The 23835-nt window shown below is 43.8% G+C and overlaps 1 protein-coding gene across 14 annotated transcripts in view; it reads left to right on the top strand.

Moving 5' to 3' along the window:
- LOC115030086 (uncharacterized) overlaps positions 1-23835 on the top strand; it is a 101158-nt gene that overhangs the window by 73018 nt on the left and 4305 nt on the right. For 11 of the 14 annotated variants that reach the window (XM_085838216.1, XM_085838217.1, XM_085838215.1 and 8 more), the window contains 4 exons: positions 590-743; positions 985-3904; positions 6526-6662; positions 7620-7760. The gene's annotated coding sequence lies outside the window, so the exon portion shown is untranslated. The remainder of the gene's footprint in view (positions 1-589; positions 744-984; positions 3905-6525; positions 6663-7619; positions 7761-23835) is intronic. The other 3 variants (XM_085838212.1, XM_085838214.1, XM_085838208.1) reach the window with 3 other exon arrangements.

The raw sequence follows: 23835 nt of genomic DNA, 5'->3' as shown, positions 1-23835 counted from the left end.
CCCCAGGGAAGAAAATGCAGGCTCTTGCTGGAGACTTCTGACTCTTCGTCTTTGTAGCATGTGTACCATGCTCCACAATTTAAACTATGCCTTCTTGCTAAGACCAGAGAGTTCCAATTTACTCCAAGTTGCTGTGGCACCCATTATGTAGTCCAAGCTCCTCTCAGTGATGCATATCTTAGTTGCCAAGGGAAAGTATAAGACTTAAAGGATAAAAGTATAAAGACAATAAAATGTGTATGTAGTTAAGCCACGGGAAATGGTAATGAGACTGTAATGTAGGAAATTCTTGTGTCCCTGCTCCTGTGTGAACTAATGAAAGCCCCATTGGAGAGCCCTGTGTTTCTCCAAGTAGGCTTGTATATAGCATTCAGTATTGACAGGTATCTGCATGCTCTTTACAGAGCCACTAAAGTAGGCCTGCCACAGGACACACAAGGCCTTTTGTCTGGGCCTCTTGTGTGGATCTCACACAGAGCATGATATCCAGTGAAGTCTAACTGTGATCTGGGTAACCAGGGAATGACCTGATACCGAGGTTTGCTTCTGTTGAGGCACTGAGGTGGCAGTGTGTTCTTTTTCTCCCTAGAACTGGCCCCTGGGATTTGCTGCTCAGGACCCTAGTTGACTCAGACATCAGGCTCCAGCACTGGAGGCCCAGTGCTGCTGGATCCAGATGGGAACCATGCCGGATTGGACCATTGCCTGCACACACTTCTTCCCAGAAAAGGGGAATGATGAAGGTGGGGCCTCAAGGCTTCCTTTCCTTTCTGTTTGTCTTGCTATGTTTTTATATTCTTTTTATCTGTTTAATTATTTATTTAGTACAAAATTTGGTCCAGCCTCCTTAGATATGGCATTGATATAAAATGCAAAACAGAAGCTAAATTCTAGGAGTACAGCATTGCATAGTTCTGACTCAGACAAGGAAAGCTAGAACTGCACAGTTAGTGGACACTGCCTCTGTATTGACATTTTTTTCAGTCACTGATGGCAGGGACAGAGAGCTGCAGTCAGGACACCTTCTGTGCTGCGGGACAATACTGCCATCATGCGGAACAGGTTTCTTGTAGACCAGGGCAGGTACACATGCCTCCTCCTCCATCCTGCTTTTCCTCAGCCATTTTGAAGCAGGGAAGATCAGGGGGGTTCATGAATGGCGAAATTTGCCGTTTTGACTGTATTTCTCTCGTTCTGTAGGCAGACTGGCATCAGAGGACCTTTCAGAGTATTAACACAGACCCCGGTGACTGGGGTCCAGTACCAAGTGTGCAGCTGTGCTGAAGTCCAGGGACAGGAAGCAGAGGGGCAGGTTCCACCCCGCTCAGCTGGCCATGGTAGGACAGGAGCTGCTGTCCTAGGGCAGCAAGGCACCTTCCTCTCCAGGTTCTGATGAGAAATCACTGCAGTCCCAGGTTCTTTTGGGGCCTGAGGAGAAGTCAAGGAATCCCTGCTAGGCACCTACAGCTGCGCCTGCTGTCTGTAATCAGCCGCCATCTTCTGCCATTGCTAGGAATCATGTGCAGGACAGTGGCACTGTGAGTTCTGAAACCGTGTCCTCATGGTGGCAGTAGAGCTCCATACTAGAGCTTGTGAGTGCTTCTCCCCCGCCCTTTGTGTCTAAAAAACCTCCAATGATGGCTGTGCTAATTTTACCCAACTTTGTGTAGTTTAAAAGATATTTTATTTTATTGTCATCCATTCCATGTGAGGCCAATGTAAGGCCCTTGGTGGTGGACTGTTTTCCTTCAGTTATGCAGGTTATTTCCCTTTTCCATCTTTGTAACTTAATTTTTACCCTTTCTAGCTAGTTAATGGTATTCAAATTTGGTATGATTAATTTTGTGTAAGTTTTACAAGACAATGTTTTGCTAGGAGATTCAGAAGCAAAGGACAATGCTGAGCCCTGGCTCTAGTTAAGCACATGAGGCAGGCTGGACTGGGCCTTACCAGGAGACATCTGGGCCATGTTATCATGCCCAGCTGACAGGAGTAGGTTTAACCTCTTCTTAAGTAACATCAGCAAAGAAACACTTTGCAGTTGATAATTATATCCCAAAGGCGATGTCCATGCTTCCCAGTTTTCTCCTTTCTCTGCCTTCATCCTCCCTGTTTACCCTTTGAGGAAGAGTCAGTGCAAGGGAAGTATACCAGATCTGAATGTATAAGGTGCAGTGGAGAATTACTTCTGAAAAACAGCAACAAAGTCTTAAATATCCACGATCCTGGGCCTTTGTCTCTGATATTGGGTATGATAATTTTCTTTTTAATGTTGAGGGTGGGAGAGGAGTATCCAGGATGGCTTTTGTGGATATCTGTGGTGTCCTACCATTTTGCAGGCAGAGCAACAGTGCTGAGACATTACAGCTTCATTCCCATGAGTCCTCACAATCATGAAACAATGCCAGGTAGGATAGTTTGGGTTCCACACTGGGACCCAGTGCCTTTTTCCTCTAGAGCAGGAGAAAGTGTGGGCACCAGTAATGGCCTTGAGGTGAAAAGGAAAAATAAGGGTCAAATGCAGAGCTGTAGGGACAAGCTGACACAGGAAGTTGTGGGCCAGGCCTTTGGTTTGTCCTATCTGGAACATGACATGAAGAAACTCCAGGGAAGAAAATGCAGGCTCTTGCTGGAGACTTCTGTCTTTTCCTCTTTGTAGCATGTGTAACATGCAACATATTTTAAGGTATGTCTCCTTGCTAAGACCAGAGAGTCCCAAGTTCCCTGGCATACATTATGTACTCCAAGCTCCTCTCAGCGATGCATGTCTTAGTTGCCAAGGGAACTTATAAGACTGAAAGTATAAAAAAGTATAAAGACAATAACACAAGTATGTAGTTAAGCCATAGGAAACCGTTATCGGCTTGTAATGTAGGAAATTCTTGTGTCCCTGTGAAGAAGTATAGCAAAATTCGAGGCTTTTGGGCCCAGGCTTGGGAGTGTGGCTTTTGTGGCTTAGTGCTCCAGGTGCTGGTTATAAAACAGATAGCGACATTCCTTCCTCCACCCACCCGCTTCCTGGGTTCAAAAAGTGTTCATTCAAAGAAAGGCACCCTGACCATTACTGGAACCTGCAATGCAAATGTGCTATCTTTAGGGGCTCTTAGAAACTGTCTTGACAGATAACCTGACACTTGTGACTTTATACTTCCTTGTGACTCTTAACTGGTATTTTTGGTATTTTCCAACAACGCCCTCCCCACCTCCTTGAGTTGTGGTTTCTTCCTTTAAATACCCCCTTACTTAGCTACTGGGCGCCATGGTCCTCTACCCCTGCGTGGTGTATGGCCATGTATGGCCCGAGAGCGCTCTTGAATAAAAATCCTCTTGCAGTTGCAGCAAGACCATTTCTTGTGTGATTTGGGGTGTCACCTCTCCTGAGTCAGAATGTGGGGGAGTCCTCACGTTGTGGGTCTTTCACCTGCTCCTGTGTGAACTAATGCAAGCCCCATTGAGAATCAGGGACAGATCCATTTGGAAATCAGTCATTGGAGAGACCTGTGTTTCTCCAAGTAGGCATGTATATAGCATTCAGTGTTGATAGGTATCTGCATGCTCTTTACAGAGCCACTAAAGTGGGCCTGCCACAGGACACACAAGGCCTTTTGTCTGGGCCTCTTTGTGGATCTCACACAGAGCATGATGTCCAGGGAAGTCTAAATGTGATCTGGGTAACCAGGGCATAATCTGACACTGAGGTTTGCTTCTGTTGAGGCACTGCGGTGGCAGTGTGTTCTTTTTCTCCCTAGAACTTGCACCTGGGATTTGCTGCTCAGAACCCGAGTTCACTCAAACATCAGGAGCAAGCACTGGAGGCCCGGTGTTGTTGTATGCAGATGGGAGCCATGCTGGATTGGACCATTGCCTGCACACACTTCTTCCCAGGAGAAGGGGAGTGAGGAAGGTGGGGCCTCAAAGCTTCCTTTCCTTTCTATTTGGCTTGCTATGTTTTTATATTCCTTTTTATCTGTTTAATTACTTATTTAGTACAAAATTTGGTCCAGCCTCCTTAGATATGGCATTGATATAAAATGCAGAACAGAAGCTAAATTCTAGGAGTACAGCATTGCATGCTTCTGACACAGACAAGGAAGGCTAGAACAGTTCAGTTAGTAGACACTGTGACTATATTGACATTTTTTCACACTGTGAAGGTGGGGGTGGACTGCTACAGTCAGGACACCTTCCGTGCTCTGGGGCAACACTGCCATCATATGGAAAATGTTTTCTACAGACCCACACAACCACACACCCCTCCTGTTCCATCCTGCTTCTCAGCCATTTTGAAGCAGGGAAGATCAGGGGGATTCATGAATGGCGAAATTTGGCCTTTTTTATTCTATTTCTCTCCTTCTGTAGGCAGACTGGCACCACAGGATCCTTCAGAGTTTTAACTCAGACCCTGGTGACTGAGGTTCAGTACCAAGTGAGCAGCTGTGGTGAGGTCCAGGGACAGGAAGTAGAAGGGCGGGTTCCATCCCGCTCAGCTGGCTATGCTAATCTACTAGCTGGTGTCCTAGGACAGCAATGCGCCTCCCCCTCCTGGTTCTGATGAGAAAACACTGAAGTCCCAGTTTCTTTTGGGTCCTGAGGAGAAGTCAAGGAAGCCCAAATAGGCACCAACAGCCGCTCCAGCTGTCTGTAATTGGCCGCCATCTTCTGTCATTGCTAGGAATCATGGGAAGGAGGATAGTGGAGCTGTGAGTTTTGAAACTGTGTCCTTCTGGCGGCAGTAGAGGTCCATAGAAGAGTTTGTGAATGCTACTCACCCTCTGCATCTAAAAAAACACCAAAGATGGCTGTCCTAATTTTTATGCAGCTTTGAGTATTTTAAATGGTATTTTTTTTTTTTTTTGTCATCTATTCCATGTGAAGCCAATCTGAGGCCCTACATGGTTGGACTCTTTTCCTTCAGTTATGTAGGTTATTTCCTTTTGTGTCTTTATAACTGGCGATTTTTACCCTTTCCAGATAGTTAATTGTCTTCAAATTTGGTATTATTAATTTTGTGTAGGTTTTACTCAATAATGTTATGCTAGGAGATTTATAAGCAAAGGACTATGCTGAGCCCTGGCTTTAGTTAAGTACATCGGGCAGGCTGGCCTGGGCCTTTCCAGGAGGCTAGTGGTCCATGGTAGCAAAAATCACTTGAGATTTGATAATTATATCACAAAGAGGACATCCATAGTTCCCAGTTTTCTCTCTCTGCCTCCATCCTCCCTGTTTACCCTTTGAGGACAAGTCAGTCCACGGGAAGTATACCAGGTCTGAATGGAGAGTGTGCAGTGGAGAATTACAGTAACAAAGTCCTAGACATCCAAGATCCTGGGCCTTTGTCTCTTGATATTGGTTATGTTATTTTTTTCAGGTTTGAGTGTGGGAGAGTGTTAGTGAAGGCTGGCACTATTGGCCACGTGTGGTGTCCTCCTGCCATCCTGGAGGCAGAGCTACAGTGCAGAGCCATTACAGCCTCATTCCCATGAATCCTAGTAGTGGGGAAACAATGCCAGTTGGAATACTTTGGGTTCCACACTGGGAACCAGTACCTTTCCTGTAGAGCAGGAGAAGTGTGGGCACCAGGAATGGCTTCGAGCTGAAAAGGATGACTAAAGGGCCAATAGCAGAGGTGTAGGGACAAGCCGACACAGGAAGTTGTGGGCCAAGCCTTTGGTTCTTCCTATCTGGGGCATGATAAGAAGAAACCCCAGGGAAGAAAATGCAGGCTCTTGCTGGACACTTCTGTCTCCACCTCTTTGCAGCATGTGTAACTTGTACACATTTTTAGCTATGCCTTCTCACTAAGACCTAGAGACTCCCAATGTAACTAAGCAGCCCTGCCACACATTCTGTCGCCTAGGCTCCTCTCCAGGGTCCTTGTCTTGGTTGCCTAGGGATAGTATAAGACTGAAAGTATATAAAGTATAAAGACAATAACGTGTATATAATTCAGCTATGGGAAACTGTAATCAGCCTGTAATGTAGGAAATTCTTATGTTGCTGCTCCAGTATGAACTAAAGAAACCCTGATTTAAAATTAGTGAGACATCCTTTTGGAAGGGGAATGAGGAAAGTGGGGGCCTCAAAGCATCCCTTCCTTTCTGTTTGTCTTGCTATGTTTTATATTTCTTTTTATCCATTTAATTATTTATTTAGTACAAAATCAAGTCCAGCCTCCTTACATATGGCATTGATATAAAATGCAAAACAAGCTAAATTCTAGGAGTACAGCATTGCATGCTTCTGACACAGATAAGGAAAGCTAGAACAGCTCAGTTAGTGGACACTGCCCCTGTATTAACATATTTTTCAGACTGTGAAGGAGGGGACAGAGAGCTACAATCAGGACATCTTCTCTACTCTGGGGCCATGCTGCCATTTTGTGGAAAATGTTTCCTGTAGACCAGCACAGGCACACACCCCTCCTCCTTCATCCTGCTTCTCAGCCATTTTGAAGTAGGGAAGATACCAGGGGGATTCATGAGTGGCGAAGCTTGACCATTTTATTGTATTTCTCTCCTTCTGTAGGTAGACTAGCATCACAGGACCTTTCAGAGTATTAACGCAGACCCTGGTGACTGAGGTCTGATACCAAGTGTGCAGCTGTGCTGAGGTCCAGGGACAGGAAGCAGAAGGGCGGGTTCCACCCCGCTCAGCTGGCCATGGTAAGATATGAGCTGGTGTCTTAGGGCAGCAATGCGCCACCCGCTCCAGGTTCTGAAAGAAAGCCCTGCAGTCTGAGTTCCTGTTGGGGTCTGAGGAGAAGTCAAGGAAGCCCAAATAGGCACCCACAACTGCTGCTGCTGTCTGTAATTGGCCGCCATCTTCCGCCATTGCTAGGAATCATGGGATGGAGGACAGTGGCGCTGTGAGTTTTGAAACCGTGTCCTCATGGTGGCAGTAGAGCTCCATACTAGAGCTTGTGAGTGCTTCTCCCCCGCCCTTTGTGTGTGAAAAAACGCCAAAGATGGCTGTTCTTACTTAAGTTTTTTTTGTTGTTGTTGTTTTTTTTTTTTCCATGTGTTCCATGTGAAGCCAATCTGAGGCCCTAGGTGGTGGGACTCTTTTCCTTCAGTTATGTATGTTATTTCCTTTTTCTGTCTTTACCCTTTCCAGATAGTTAATGGTCTTCAAATTTAGAATGATTAATTTTGTGTAGGTTTTACGCGATAAAGTTATGCTAGGAGATTTAGAAGCAAAGGACAATGCTCAGCTCACCTCCTAATGAACTACATGAGGCAGGCTGGCCTGGGCCTTTCTTGGAGGCTTCTGTTTTTCCCCTAGGAGTTCCAGAATATCTAGGTCAATTTTACCATGCCCAGCAGACAGGAGCAGGTTTTACCTTGTCTTAAATAATGTCAGCCAACAAACCCTGGGCCGTGGATAATTATATCCCAAAGGCGATGTCCATGCTTCCCAGTTTTCTCCTCCATTTGCCTACATCCATCATGTTTACCCTTTGAAGGACAAGTCACTCCAAGGGAAGTATACCAGGTCTGCATGGACAGGGTGCAGTAGAGAATTACTCGTGAAAAACAGTAACAAGCTCCTAGATATCGACGATCCTGGACCTTTGGCTCTAGATATTCGTTATGATAATTTTTTTTTTTTTTTTTTTTTAGGCTTGAGGGTGAGAGAGGAGTATCCAGGATGGCCTTTGTGGACATATGCGGTGTCCTTCTGCCATTCTTCGGGCAGAGCTACAGTGCTGAGCCATTACATCTTCATTCCCATGAGTCCCAGCAGTGGGGAAACAATGCCAGGTAGGATACTTTGGGTTCCACACTGGGACCCAGTGCCTTTCCTGTAGAGCAGGAGAAGTGTGGGCACCAGTAATGTCTTGGAGCTGAAAAGGAAGACTAAAGTCCAACAGCAGCGCTTTAGGGACAAGCTGACACAGGAAGTTGTGGGCCAGGCCTTTGGTTCTTCTTATGTGGGTAATGACAAGAAGAAACCCAAGGGAAGAAAATGTAGGCTCGAGAAAAGCACCTGAGCAGCTGGGGCGCAGGGTCTGCTGACACTCCCAACTGCCCACAACACCCGCCACAGGATCTTAAGACTTCTGGTGAGGGGAGCACAGCTTCTGCTCCAATCCAATTGCGCGGGACCTGAGACTGCATTAGTTAGGGAAGCAGAAACCGGCCTGAGTAGGACCACAGGCCTCATCCGGCTGGATCAGCGCCGGGGTAGCGGGAGCGCAGGGTTACCTGACACCCGCCAGCTACCCACGACCCCCGCCGCAGGATTTTGGGACTGCTGGTGAGTGGAACACAGCTTCTGCTCCAACCCAATTGCGCGGGACCTGAGACTGCATTAGTTAGGGAAGCAGAAACCGGCCTGAATAGGGCCACAGGCCTCACCCGGCCGGATCAGCGCCAGGGTAGCGGGAGCGCAGGGTTGCCTGACACCCGCCAGCTACCCACGACCCCCGCTGCAGGATTTTGGGACTGCTGGTGAGTGGAACACAGCTTCTGCTCCAGTCCAATCACGCGGGACCTGAGACTGCTCTGGTTGGGGAGAGAGAAATCCGGCCCACACAGGGCCACAACCCTCTTCCGGTCAGAAAAGCACCTGAGCAGCTGGGGCGCAGGGTCTGCTGACACTCGCCAACTGCCCACAACACCCGCCACAGGATCTTAAGACTTCTGGTGAGGGGAGCACAGCTTCTGCTCCAATCCAATTGCGCGGGACCTGAGACTGCATTAGTTAGGGAAGCAGAAACCAGCCTGAGTAGGGCCACAGGCCTCACCCGGCCGGATCAGCGCCAGGGTAGCGGGAGCGCAGGGTTGCCTGACACCCGCCAGCTACCCACGACCCCCGCCGCAGGATTTTGGGACTGCTGGTGAGTGGAACACAGCTTCTGCTCCAGTCCAATCACGCGGGACCTGAGACTGCTCTGGTTGGGGAGAGAGAAATCCGGCCTACATAGGGCCACAACCCTCTTCCGGTCAGAAAAGCACCGGGGCAGCTGGGGCGCAGGGTCTGCTGACACTCGCCAACTGCCCACAACACCCGCCACAGGATCTTAAGACTTCTGGTGAGGGGAGCACAGCTTCTGCTCCAATCCAATTGCGCGGGACCTGAGACTGCATTAGTTAGGGAAGCAGAAACCAGCCTGAGTAGGGCCACAGGCCTCACCCGGCCAGATCAGCGCCAGGGTAGCGGGAGCGCAGGGTTGCCTGACACCCGCCAGCTACCCACGACCCCCGCCGCAGGATTTTGGGACTGCTGGTGAGTGGAACACAGCTTCTGCTCCAATCTTTAAATAGTGACAACTATAACAACTAACCCCAGAGATTACCAGATGGCGAAAGGTAAACGTAATAATCTTACTAACAGAAACCAAGACCACTCACCATCATCAGAACCCAGCACCCCCACTTCATCCAGTCCAGGGCACCCCAACACACCGGAAAAGCTAGACACGGATTTAAAAGCATATCTCCTGATGATGATAGAGGACTTCAAGAAGGACGTTAATAACACACTTAAAGAAATGCAGGAGAACACTGCTAAAAAGGAAGAAGACAATAAAGAGGAAGCACAAAAATCCCTTAAAGAATTGCAGGAGAACACTGCTAAAGAGTTACAAATCCTTAAAGAAAAACATGATAACATAATCAAACAGGTAGAAGTCCTTACAGAAAAACAGGAAAACACATCCAAACAGATGATGGAAATGAACAAAACCATACTAGACCTAAAAAGGGAAGTAGACACAATAAAGAAAACCCAAAATGAGGCAACACTGGAGATAGAAACCCTAGGAAAGAAATCTGGAACCATAGATGCAAGCATCAGCAACAGAATACAAGAGATGGAAGAGAGAATCTCAGGTGCAGAAGATTCCATAGAGAACATCGGCACAACAATCAAGGAAAATGGAAAATGCAAAAAGATCCTAACTCAAAACATCCAAGAAATACAGGACATAATGAGAAGACCAAACCTACGGATAATAGGAGTGGATGAGAATGAAGATTTTCAACTCAAAGGACCAGCAAACATCTTCAACAAAATTATAGAAGAAAACTTCCCAAATCTAAAGAAAGAGATGCCCATGAACATACAAGAAGCCTACAGAACTCCAAATAGACTGGATCAGAAAAGAAATACCTCCCGACACATAATAATCAGAGCAACAAATGCTCTAAATAAAGATAGAATACTAAAAGCAGTAAGAGAAAAAGGCCAAGTAACATATAAAGGCAAGCCTATCAGAATTACACCAGATTTTTCACCAGAGACTATGAAAGCCAGAAGATCCTGGACAGATGTTATACAGACACTAAAAGAACACAAATTCCAGCCCAGGCTACTATACCCAGCCAAACTCTCAATTAACATAGATGGAGAAACCAAAGTATTCCATGACAAAACCAAATTCACACATTATCTCTCCACGAATCCAGCCCTTCAAAGGATAATAACAGAAAAAAACCAAAACAAGGACAGGAACCACGCCCTAGAAACAACAAGAAGGTAATCCCTCAACAAACCTAAAAGAAGACAGCCACAAGAACAAAATGCCAACTTTAAGAACAAAAATAACAGGAAACACCAATTTCTTTTCCTTAATATCTCTTAATATCAATGGACTCAACTCCCCGATAAAAAGACATAGACTAACAAACTGGCTACACAAACAAGACCCAACATTTTGCTGCTTACAGGAAACTCATCTCAGAGAAAAGGATAGACACTACCTCAGAATGAAAGGCTGGAAAACAATTCTCCAAGCAAATGGCATGAAGAAACAAGCTGGAGTAGCCATTCTAATATCTGATAAGATTGACTTCCAACCCAAAGTCATTAAAAAAGACAGGGAGGGACACTTCATACTCATCAAAGGTAAAATCCTCCAAGAGGAACTATCAATCCTGAATATCTATGCTCCAAATACAAAGGCAGCCACATTCATTAAAGAAACTTTAGTAAATCTCAAAGCACACATTGCACCTCATACAATAATAGTGGGAGACTTCAACACACCACTTTCACCAATGGACAGATCATGGAAACAGAAACTAAACAGAGACACAGTGAAACTAAGAGAAATTATGAATCAAATGGATCTGGCAGATATCTACAGAACATTCTATCCTAAAACAAAAGGATATACCTTCTTCTCAGCACCTCATGGTACCTTCTCCAAAATTGACCACATAATTGGTCACAAAACAGGCCTCAACAGATATAAAAATATTGAAATTGTCCCATGCATCCTATCAGATCACCATGGACTAAGGCTGATCTTCAATAACAAAATAAACAATAGAAAGCCAACCTTCACGTGGAAACTGAACAACACTCTTCTCAATGATACCTTGGTCAAGGAAGGAATAAAGAAAGAAATTAAGGACTTTTTAGAGTTCAATGAAAATGAAGCCACAACATACCCAAACTTATGGGACGCAATGAAAGCATTTTTAAGAGGAAAACTCATAGCTCTGAGTGCCTCCAAAAGGAAACTAGAGAGAGCACACATTAGCAGCTTGACAACACACCTAAAAGCATTAGAACAAAAGGAAGCAAATTCACCCAAGAGGAGTAGACGGCAGGAAATAATCAAACTCAGGGGTGAAATCAACCAAGTGGAAACAAGAAAAACTATTCAAAGAATCAACCAATCAAGGAGCTGGTTCTTTGAGAAAATCAACAAGATAGATAAACCCTTAGCCAGACTCACTAGAGGGCACAGGGAAAGCATCCTAATTAACAAAATCAGAAATGAAAAAGGAGACATAACAACAGATCCTGAAGACATCCAAAACACCATCAGATCCTTCTACCAAAGGCTATACTCAACAAAACTGGAGAACCTGGATGAAATGGACAAGTTCCTAGACAGATACCAGGTACCAAAGTTGAATCAAGATCAGGTTAATGATCTAAACAGCCCTATATCCCCCAAAGAAATAGAAGCAGTCATTAATAGTCTCCCAACTAAAAAAAGCCCAGGACCAGATGGGTTTAGTGCAGAGTTCTATCAGACCTTCAAAGAAGATCTAATCCCAGTTCTTCACAAACTATTCCACAAAATAGAAACAGAAGGTACTCTACCCAACTCATTCTATGAAGCCACAATTACTCTGATACCTAAACCACAAAAAGACCCAACAAAGATAGAAAACTTCAGACCAATATCCCTTATGAATATTGATGCAAAAATCCTCAATAAAGTTCTTGCTAACCGAATCCAAGAACACATCAAAACAATCATCCATCCCGACCAAGTAGGTTTCATCCCAGGGATGCAGGGATGGTTCAATATACGGAAATCCATCAACGTAATCCAGTATATAAACAAACTCAAAGATAAAAACCACATGGTCATCTCCTTAGATGCGGAAAAAGCATTTGACAAGATCCAACACCCATTCATGATAAAAGTCTTGGAAAGATCAGGAATTCAAGGCCCATACCTAAACATGATAAAAGCAATCTACAGCAAACCAGTAGCCAACATCAAAGTAAATGGTCAGAAGCTTGAAGCAATCCCTCTAAAATCAGGGACTAGACAAGGCTGTCCACTTTCTCCATACCTATTCAACATTGTACTTGAAGTCCTAGCCAGAGCAATTCGACAACAAAAGGAGATCAAAGGGATACAAATTGGAAAAGAGGAAGTCAAAATATCACTTTTTGCAGATGATATGATAGTATATATAAGTGACCCTAAAAATTCCACCAGAGAACTCCTAAGCCTGATAAACAGCTTCGGTGAAGTAGCTGGATATAAAATTAACTCAAACAAATCAATGGCCTTTCTCTACACAAAGAATAAACAGGCTGAGAAAGAAATTAGGGAAACAACACCCTTCTCAATAGTCACAAATAATATAAAATATCTTGGCGTGACTCTAACTAAGGAAGTGAAAGATCTGTATAATAAAAACTTCAAGTCTCTGAAGAAAGAAATCATAGAAGATCTCAGAAGATGGAAAGATCTCCCATGCTCATGGATTGGCAGGATCAACATTGTAAAAATGGCTATCTTGCCAAAAGCAATCTACAGATTCAATGCAATCCCCATCAAAATTCCAAATCAATTCTTCAACGAATTAGAAAGTGCAATCTGCAAATTCATCTGGAATAACAAAAAACCTAGGATAGCAAAAACTCTTCTCAAGGATAAAAGAACCTCTGGTGGAATCACCATGCCGGACCTAAAGCTCTACTACAGAGCAATTGTGATAAAAACTGCATGGTACTGGTATAGTGACAGACAAATAGACCAATGGAATAGAATTGAAGACCCAGAAATGAACCCACACACCTATGGTCACTTGATCTTCGACAAGGGAGCTAAAAACATCCAGTGGAAGAAAGACAGCATTTTCAACAAATGGTGCTGGCACAACTGGTTGTTAACATGTAGAAGAATGCGAATCGATCCATTCCTATCTCCTTGTACTAAGGTCAAGTCTAAGTGGATCAAGGAACTTCACATAAAACCAGAGACACTGAAACTTATAGAGGAGAAAGTGGGGAAAAGCCTTGAAGATATGGGCACAGGGGAAAAATTCCTGAATAGAACAGTAATGGCTTGTGCTGTAAGATCGAGAATTGACAAGTGGGACCTCATGAAACTACAAAGCTTCTGCAAGGCTAAAGACACCATCAATAAGACAAAAAAACCACCAACAGATTGGGAAAGGATCTTCACCTATCCTAAATCAGATAAGGGACTAATATCCAATATATATAAAGAACTCAAGAAGGTGGACTCCAGAAAGTCAAATAACCCCATTAAAAAATGGGGCTCAGAACTGAACAAAGAATTCTCACCTGAGGAATACCGAATGGCAGAGAAGCACCTGAAAAAATGTTCAACATCCTTAATCATCAGGGAAATGCAAATCAAAACAACCCTGAGATTCCACCTCACACCAGTCAGAATGGCTAAGATCAAAAATTCAGGTGACAGCAGATGCTGGCGAGGATGTGGAGAAAGAGGAACACTCCTCCATTGTTGGTGGGATTGCAAGCTTGTACAACCACTCTGGAAATCAGTCTGGCGGTTCCTCAGAAAATTGGACATAGTACTACCGGAGGATCCAGCAATACCTCTCCTGGGCATATATCCAGAAGATGTCCCAACCGGTAAAAAGGACACATGCTCCACTATGTTCATAGCAGCCCTATTTATAATAGCCAGAAGCTGGAAAGAACCCAGATGTCCCTCAACAGAGGAATGGATACAGAAATTATGGTACATTTACACAATGGAGTACTACTCAGCTATTAAAAAGAATGAATTTATGAAATTCCTAGCCAAATGGATGGACCTGGAGGGCATCATCTTGAGTGAAGTAACACAATCACAAAAGAACTCACACAATATGTATTCATTGATAAGTGGATATTAGCCCAAAACTTAGGATACCCAAGATATAAGATACAATTTGCTAAACGCATGAAACTCAAGAAGAATGAAGACCAAAGTGTGGACACTGTGCACCTTCTTAGAATTGGGAACAAAACACCCAGGGAAGGAGCTACAGAGACAAAGTTCGTAGCTGTGATGAAAGGATGGACCATTTAGAGACTGCTGTATCCAGGGATCCGTCCCATAATCAGCTTCTAAACGCTGACACCATTGCATACACTAGCAAGATCTTGCTGAAAGGACCCAAATATAGCTGTCTCTTGTGAGACGATGCCGGGGCCTAGCAAACACAGGAGTGGATGTTCACAGTCAGCTATTGGATGTATCACAGGGCTCCCAATGGAGAAGCTAGAGAAAGTACCCAAGGAGCTAAAGGGATCTGCAACCCTATTGTTGGAACAACATGATGTACTAACCGGAACCCTGGAGCTCTTGTCTCTAGCTGCATATGTATCGAAAGATGGCCTATTCGGCCATCAATGGAAAGAGAGGCCCATTGGACTTGCAAACTTTATATGCCCCAATATAGGGGAATGCCAGGGCCAAAAGAATGGGAATGGGTGGGTAGGGAAGTGGGGGGCGCTATGGGGGACTTTTGGGATAGTATTTGAAATGTAATTGAGGAAATTATGTAATAAAAATATTAAAAAAAAAAAAAAAAAAAAAAAGAAATTAGGGAAACAACACCCTTCTCAATAGTCACAAATAATATAAAATATCTTGGCGTGACTCTAACTAAGGAAGTGAAAGATCTGTATAATAAAAACTTCAAGTCTCTGAAGAAAGAATTTATAGAAGATCTCAGAAGATGGAAAGATCTCCCATGCTCATGGATTGGCAGGATCAACATTGTAAAAATGGCTATCTTGCCAAAAGCAATCTACAGATTCAATGCAATCCCCATCAAAATTCCAAATCAATTCTTCAACGAATTAGAAAGTGCAATCTGCAAATTCATCTGGAACAACAAAAAACCTAGGATAGCAAAAACTCTTCTCAAGGATAAAAGAACCTCTGGTGGAATCACCATGCCGGACCTAAAGCTCTACTACAGAGCAATTGTGATAAAAACTGCATGGTACTGGTATAGTGACAGACAAATAGACCAATGGAATAGAATTGAAGACCCAGAAATGAACCCTCACACCTATGGTCACTTGATCTTCGACAAGGGAGCTAAAAACATCCAGTGGAAGAAAGACAGCATTTTCAACAAATGGTGCTGGCACAACTGGTTGTTAACATGTAGAAGAATGCGAATCGATCCATTCCTATCTCCTTGTACTAAGGTCAAGTCTAAGTGGATCAAGGATCTTCACATAAAACCAGAGACACTGAAACTTATAGAGGAGAAAGTGGGGAAAAGCCTTGAAGATATGGGCACAGGGGAAAAATTCCTGAATAGAACAGTAATGGCTTGTGCTGTAAGATCGAGAATTGACAAGTGGGACCTCATGAAACTACAAAGCTTCTGCAAGGCTAAAGACACCATCAATAAGACAAAAAAACCACCAACAGATTGGGAAAGGATCTTCACCTATCCTAAATCAGATAAGGGACTAATATCCAATATATATAAAGAACTCAAGAAGGTGGACTCCAGAAAGTCAAATAACCCCATTAAAAAATGGGGCTCAGAACTGAACAAAGAATTCTCACCTGAGGAATACCGAATGGCAGAGAAGCACCTGAAAAAATGTTCAACATCCTTAATCATCAGGGAAATGCAAATCAAAACAACCCTGAGATTCCACCTCACACCAGTCAGAATGGCTAAGATCAAAAATTCAGGTGACAGCAGATGCTGGCGAGGATGTGGAGAAAGAGGAACACTCCTCCATTGTTGGTGGGATTGCAAGCTTGTACAACCACTCTGGAAATCAGTCTGGCGGTTCCTCAGAAAATTGGACATAGTACTACCGGAGGATCCAGCAATACCTCTCCTGGGCATATATCCAGAAGATGTCCCAACCGGTAAAAAGGACACATGCTCCACTATGTTCATAGCAGCCCTATTTATAATAGCCAGAAGCTGGAAAGAACCCAGATGTCCCTCAACAGAGGAATGGATACAGAAATTATGGTACATTTACACAATGGAGTACTACTCAGCTATTAAAAAGAATGAATTTATGAAATTCCTAGCCAAATGGATGGACCTGGAGGGCATCATCTTGAGTGAAGTAACACAATCACAAAAGAACTCACACAATATGTATTCATTGATAAGTGGATATTAGCCCAAAACTTAGGATACCCAAGATATAAGATACAATTTGCTAAACGCATGAAACTCAAGAAGAATGAAGACCAAAGTGTGGACACTGTGCACCTTCTTAGAATTGGGAACAAAACACCCAGGGAAGGAGCTACAGAGACAAAGTTCGTAGCTGTGATGAAAGGATGGACCATTTAGAGACTGCTGTATCCAGGGATCCGTCCCATAATCAGCTTCTAAACGCTGACACCATTGCATACACTAGCAAGATCTTGCTGAAAGGACCCAAATATAGCTGTCTCTTGTGAGACGATGCCGGGGCCTAGCAAACACAGGAGTGGATGTTCACAGTCAGCTATTGGATGTATCACAGGGCTCCCAATGGAGAAGCTAGAGAAAGTACCCAAGGAGCTAAAGGGATCTGCAACCCTATTGTTGGAACAACATGATGTACTAACCGGAACCCTGGAGCTCTTGTCTCTAGCTGCATATGTATCGAAAGATGGCCTAGTCGGCCATCAATGGAAAGAGAGGCCCATTGGACTTGCAAACTTTATATGCCCCAATATAGGGGAATGCCAGGGCCAAAAGAATGGGAATGGGTGGGTAGGGAAGTGGGGGGCGCTATGGGGGACTTTTGGGATAGTATTTGAAATGTAATTGAGGAAATTATGTAATAAAAATATTAAAAAAAAAAAAAAAAAAAAAAAAAAGAAAATGTAGGCTCTGGATGGAGACTTATGTCTCTACCTCTTTGTAGCATGTGCAATATGCTACACATTTTTTTAAAAATATTTTTTATTACATATTTTCCTCAATTACATTTCCAATGCTATCCCAAAAGTTCCCCATACCCTCCCCCCCCACTTCCCTACCCACCCATTCCCATTTTTTTGGCCCTGGCATTCCCCTGTACTGGGGCATATAAAGTTTGCATGTCCAATGGGTCTCTCTTTCCAGTGTTGGCCGACTGGGCCATCTTTTGATACATATGCAGCTAGAGTCAAGAGCTTCGGGGTACTGGTTAGTTCATAATGTTGTTCCACCCATAGGGTTGCAGATCCCTTTAGCTCCTTGGGTACTTTCTCTAGCTCCTCCATTGGGAGCCCTGTGATCCATCCACAAGCTGACTGTGAGCATCCACTTCTGTGTTTGCTAGGCCCCGGCATAGTCTCACAAGAGACAGCTATATCTGGGTCCTTTCAGCAAAATCTTGCTAGTGTATGCAATGGTGTCAGCGTTTGGAAGCTAATTATGGGGTGGATCCCTGGATATGGCAGTCTTTAGATGGTCCATTCTTTCACCACAGCTCCAAACTTTTTCTCTGTAACTCCTTCCATGGGTGTTTTTATCCCAATTCTAAGAAGGGGGACAGTGTCCACACTTTGGTCTTCTTTCTTCTTGAGTTTCATGCGTTTAGCAAATTGTATCTTATATCTTGGGTATCCTAAGTTTTGGGCTAATATCCACTTATCAATGAATACATATTGTGTGAGTTCTTTTGTGATTGTGTTACTTCACTCAAGATGATGCCCTCCAGGTCCATCCATTTGGCTAGGAATTTCATAAATTCATTTTTTTTAATAGCTGAGTAGTACTCCATTGTGTAAATGTACCACATTTTTTGTATCCATTCCTCCGTTGAGGGGCATCTGAGTTCTTTCCAGCTTCTGGCTATTATAAATTAGGCTGCTATGAACATAATGGAGCATGTGTCCTTCTTACGTGTTGGGACATCTTCTGGATATATGCCCAGGAGAGGTATTGCTGGATCCTCCGGTAGTACTATGCTACACATTTGAAGATATGTCTTCTTACTAAGTCCTAGAGACTCCCAATATAGCCAAGCTGTCCTGCCACACATTATATAGCCCAGGCTCCTATTAAGGGTCCTTGTCTTGGTTGCCAAGGCACAGTATAAGACTGAAAGTATATAAAGTATAAGGACAATAACATGTTTATATATTTAAGCTATGGGAAACGGTAATCGGCCTGTAATGTAGGAAATTTTTGTGTCCCTGCTCCACTGTGAACTAATGAAAACCCCATTGAAAATCAGTGACAGATCCATTTGTAAATCATAGCCATTGGAGAGCCCTGTGTTTCTCCAAGTAGGCATGTATATAGCATTCAGCGTTGACAGGTATCTGCATGCTCTTTACAGAGCCACTATAGTTGCCTGCCACAGGACACACAAGGCCTTTTGTCTGGGGCTCTTGTGTGGATCTCACAGAGAGCATGATATCCTGGGAAGTCTAAGTGTGATCTGGGTAACCAGGGCATGACCTGACACTGAGGTTTGCTTCTGTTGAGGCACTGAGGTGGCAGTGTGTTCTTTTTTCCCCTAGAACTAGTCCCTGGAATTTGCTGCTCAGGACCAGAGTTCAGTGAGATATCAGGCTCCAGCACTGGAGGCTGGTTGCTGCTGGATCCAGATGGGAGCCATGCAGGTCTTGACCATTGCCTGCACACACTTCTTCCCAGGAGTAGGGGAATGAGGAAGGTCTGAAACTCCAAGCTCCCTTTCCTTTCTGTTTGGCTTCCTATGTTTTTATATTTCTTTTTGTCCATTTGATTATTTATTTAGTACAGAATCAAGTTCAGCCTCCTTAGATATGGCATTGATATAAAATGCAAAACAGAAGCTAAATTCTAGGTGTACAGCATTGCATGCTTCTGACACAGACAAGGAAAGCTAGAACAGCTCAGTTAGTGGACACTGCCTCTGTATTGACATTTTTTTCAGTCTGTGAAGGCGGGGACAGAGAGCTGCAGTCAGGACACCTTCTGTGCTGCGGGACAATACTGCCATCATGTGGAAAAGGTTTCTTGTAAACCAGCGCAGGCACACATACCTCCTCCTCCATCCTGCTTCTCCTCAGCCATTTTGAAGCAGGGAAGATCAGGGGGGTTCATGAATGGCGAAGCTTGCCCATTTTTGTATTTCTCTCCTACTGTAGGCAAACTGGCATCACAGGACCTTTCAGACTATTAACGCAGACCCCGGTGAATGAGGTCCAGGGACAGGAAGCAGAGGGGCAGGTTCCACCCCGCTCAGCTGGCCATTGTAAGATACAAGCTGGTGTCCTAGGGCAGCAAGGCGCCTCCCTTTCGAGGTTCTGATGAGAAAACACTGCAGTCCCAGTTTCTGTTGGGTCCTGAGGAGAAGTCAAGGAAGCCTCAATAGCCACCCACAGCTGCTTCTGCTGTCTGTAATTGGCTGCCATCTTCTGCCATTGCTAGGAATCATGGGAAGGAGGACAGTGGCATTGTGACTTCTGAAACTATTTTCCTCATTATGGCAGTTGTGCTCCACAAAAGATCTTGTGATTGTTTCTCCCCGCCCTTCATGTGTGAAAAATTACCAAGGAGAATATAGATACCAAGGAAGATTGGTTCCGTGAACTTTGCTTATCTTTGAATCGGTTTAAGGATTTTTTTTTTCTTGTTTTCCTTCTGAAGTTATTCTGAGTCCTCATTCTACCCTAGGTCATTTTCTTTCTGGTATGAAGGATATTGCCCATTTCCTTTTCTACATGTGTTCATATTCACCCTTTTTAGCTACTTAATTTTGTCCTTGAATGTCTAGTCTTATTCATTGGTTACAATTTTCACACAGGAAAGGTACTCTAGGAGGTTCAAAAGGAAAACTTTTTCATGCAGGGTAATTGGTATTGCTGAGGGCTAACAACCCTTGCCTATAGTATTCTAAAGCCTGGATTTGCTTCCCAAGACTGAAATGGGCACTGTTTCTCATACATAATTACGCTGCAGGAAAATTCTCAGTGGTGATATTATAAAACAAAACAAACAAACAAACAACCAAAAAACAGTCATGGCAGTAAGCCAGATGTATACTGTGATCAGGATGGAATTGTAGAAAAGCATTAATGGACTTCTCTCCTTCCTTTTAGTGTTGCCCCCTCCCTCCTCTCTGTCACTAAACCCCACTCCATGTTCCTAGTGTCCCTCTTTTCTCCTCTCCTCTCTATGTACACCCAAAGGCAGAAATACAGTTCTACATTGACTAGCCTATATGTACTTTAAAAGTGTTCTCTCTCATGAACAATCTCTGCTTTATTTCAATTCCAATTAAATGCACACATATACTAAGCTGTTAATGGTGCTTGCTTTGGGTAATGATATTTACAATAAAGTTTTTATTTGTTCATCCTTGATGTGAAGATTGGAAAGATAATTGAAGAAGCTGAACTTTGTGGTTTTCGTGATCCATCCCTGTAATCCCAGCACTCATGGTAGGATCACGGTAGCCCTGAGGTCTCGAACAACCTGGCCACCCTACACATTGGCCTCTGATGGTTTTGTATTTTATTCATTCTGGGAACATAGACGCTCATGGCGTCTATGTCGTAAATGAGGTGTGGATTTGCTATGTCCCTTCTGTTCAGCAACCCTTATTTCTCTTGCCTGACCATCTCTACTGTGGGAATCACGGGGAAGCTGCTGCAGCACAACTTGCAATAGAAAGCTTGATGGTATGAATTTAGGACAAGAACATGAGAAGAAGGGCTCCAGAGAGGATTCATTAAGAGCATTTTCTGCTCTTCCAGAAGCATCTGAGTTTGGTGTGGGCACCCAAGTCATTAGGCTCAGAGCTGCTTGGTAACTTTAGCACCAGGGGATCAGACACAGCCTTTTGTCCTCTGTGGGTAACATTAGAAGAAACATCAGGGCCACAAAACACCCACTTTTCCACTTGAAAAGTACATGTAGTATCGGAATATACAGTGTACATTTTTTCTGTAATACAGATGCTTCCCTTTTTTCCTCTTCAGCCAACAGGTCCCAATGTAACATTCCAGGCTTGAACTCTTGGCTATCCTGTGCCCCTTATTTTTGCCTCTTGATCAAAGGAGTAGCAGTAAGATACCCCGTTGGGCCTAGATGATAAAAAAACACTGGAGAAGTTATAATAATTTGTTAAGATTAGACTCATGTTAATGATATTTTAGTCTAGATTTTTCCTTCCTTTTTTTCACCATATAGTCTTTTTGGTGCCCAGACAGTGTTGAATTTGAGGTGAAGCCCAAGTTAGTCTCAGAAGTGCTTAGATAAGATGTCCTGATCCTCCAGACTTGGTTTTACAGTACAGACCTTTGACGTGGATTGTGACTTTTACTTCTGTTACCATAAACAGTTCATTACAGTACTACCTTATTGGAGCATAGAAGTTGGGGTAACGTAGATATACATTCCTAAGTGAATGTCACTCATGTTTGGCTTCAGTATCTCTAATCCCTTTGGAGGCAAGGGTTGTATTTTTTGTGTGAACAGTGCATCTTGAGATCATAATACAGAAACAAAATGGCTGCCTTAAGAGCTGGCTCTGAGTTTAAATGGCTCTTAGTTGCTGGCATTTTTAGTCATGGAAAATGATTTCTTTCAGATGAGATGGGTGGGAGAGGAGGGGTACACAATGGCTCCACTACTGCACTGTTGTCCCCATGAGGACATAGTTTCAACAGACTTGGTACCTCCAGTTTCCTTCCCATCAGGGCCTTTAGGCTTCTGGAAAAGGATTGGGTATTACTTTTGTTCTACAACCTGAAGAAAGAACTGAACCCTACCTCGACAGTGGTGCAGAACTAGAGGGTGACATGGACCAGCAGTAGTGAGGCTATTGAATACTTGTAGGTGCTTGTGTATCCCGGCAGTGTGCCTGCCAAGGTCCAAGGACAATCTATAGGTGGTGTTTATCTCCTTCAAAGAGGGCGCTGGAGATGGAGCAGAGGTACCCAGGCTTACATGCAATCCCAGTATCACAAAGGGTGGTTGTCAACCAGAGGACACAATGTGTAAATTCATACGTAAGGAAACGAGTAAAAAGCACTTGGATTTGTGATTCACGGGCTTTCTTTCTACTTTTTCCTTCACCTACTGGGCAAATATCACTGAGTACATCAAGTCTGAACACACACACTTCAGAGGGAATTTATCCAGGCAAAAGAGAGGCATCCTGATGATGATGGATAGTGATTTGAGGTCTTTGCTTTGAATTGCGAATATAAAAGTAAAATGGCCTCCTAGTAAAACTAGTTGCCTGAGTCTGCAGAGGAGGGAAGGCAGGCATTTTTCTTGTCCTTTTTTTTTTTCAAACCAAATGGGCAGGGGAATAGGTTGTAAGAAGGCAGTGCAGAACTTGTCTAGAGCTCTAATGCCCCCAAGAGGAATTAGTTTCCACAGGACACCAGCAGTTTCTTTCCCAAAGGCCCTTGCTAGGAGGAGGGCTGGACCTTGAACTGAAGCTCATTGTCTTCCCATGCACCAAGAGATGCCAGGAAGCTGGTATAAATCCTCATGGAACTTGAAGGCTGAGTGGCCTGAAGTGGGCCACAAGTGATCAGGGATTTTAAAACTGCTGTTCCCAGCTTGCGTTTGAAAATGGGAAATAACTCAAAAGACAATTGCAAACTCTGCAGTCAAGATGGCTCCTGCTTGTAATCTCAGTGTTCAGAAGGTAGGAAAGGACTACTGTGAGCACCAGGTCAGCCTAGACTAGAGAGAAGACTTTGTGTCAAAGAACAAAGTTTTATAAAGGGCAGTCTTGTGGGGTAGAGAGGCATGGCAGTATACGAAGGATGTGTGCATGTTTGTGTGCGTTTCTTGCTCTTGTCCATGCTGGAAGCAGAACTTTATTGTACCATCACTGCTCCCACAGTACTATACCTGCTGGATCCAGAACTGCAGCAGGGTAAGACCAGCCAGGACAAGCCAATGCCAGTTGGCACAGGTGTTTGGAAAGGGCCTGACGTGTACCCAACTGTGTGAAGGAATGGGGGACCCAAAACACAGGGCAAAGACTTATGCTTCCATCCAGGAGAGCAAACTTTGGGGGGGGGATAGATTCCATATGAACATTTTGAAGATGAGTATTTGACACAAAATTGAATTTCATATAAGACACAGTAGCAAGCTCCATACAATTTACTTTGTCATCTCTTAAATGTCTTCTCAAGTAAAATACAGAAGTCCATATATTCAAAATATATACTAATATGAATATATGCCACAGTTTAAGGTGATGACAGACTTTGTGTAAAGCTATGTCTGTTAATGTTGAAGACTGTTAGAATGTTTTTATGGGCAACATGCATATCTCTTTTATAATTTAATAACTAAAGGGGTGTTCCTGAAAATCTTGAGTGTATAAGAATGCTGTGGCTACGTACCGAAAGCTCTCAGTGTGCACTGCTGGGTGAGACTATAT

Source organism: Mus caroli, unplaced genomic scaffold, assembly GCF_978045245.1.
Source record: "Mus caroli unplaced genomic scaffold, Mus_caroli_1 scaffold_5, whole genome shotgun sequence".
NCBI lineage: Eukaryota > Metazoa > Chordata > Mammalia > Rodentia > Muridae > Mus > Mus caroli.
Note: the sequence above shows the minus strand (reverse complement) of the source record. Positions and strands in the feature narration are given on the sequence as shown.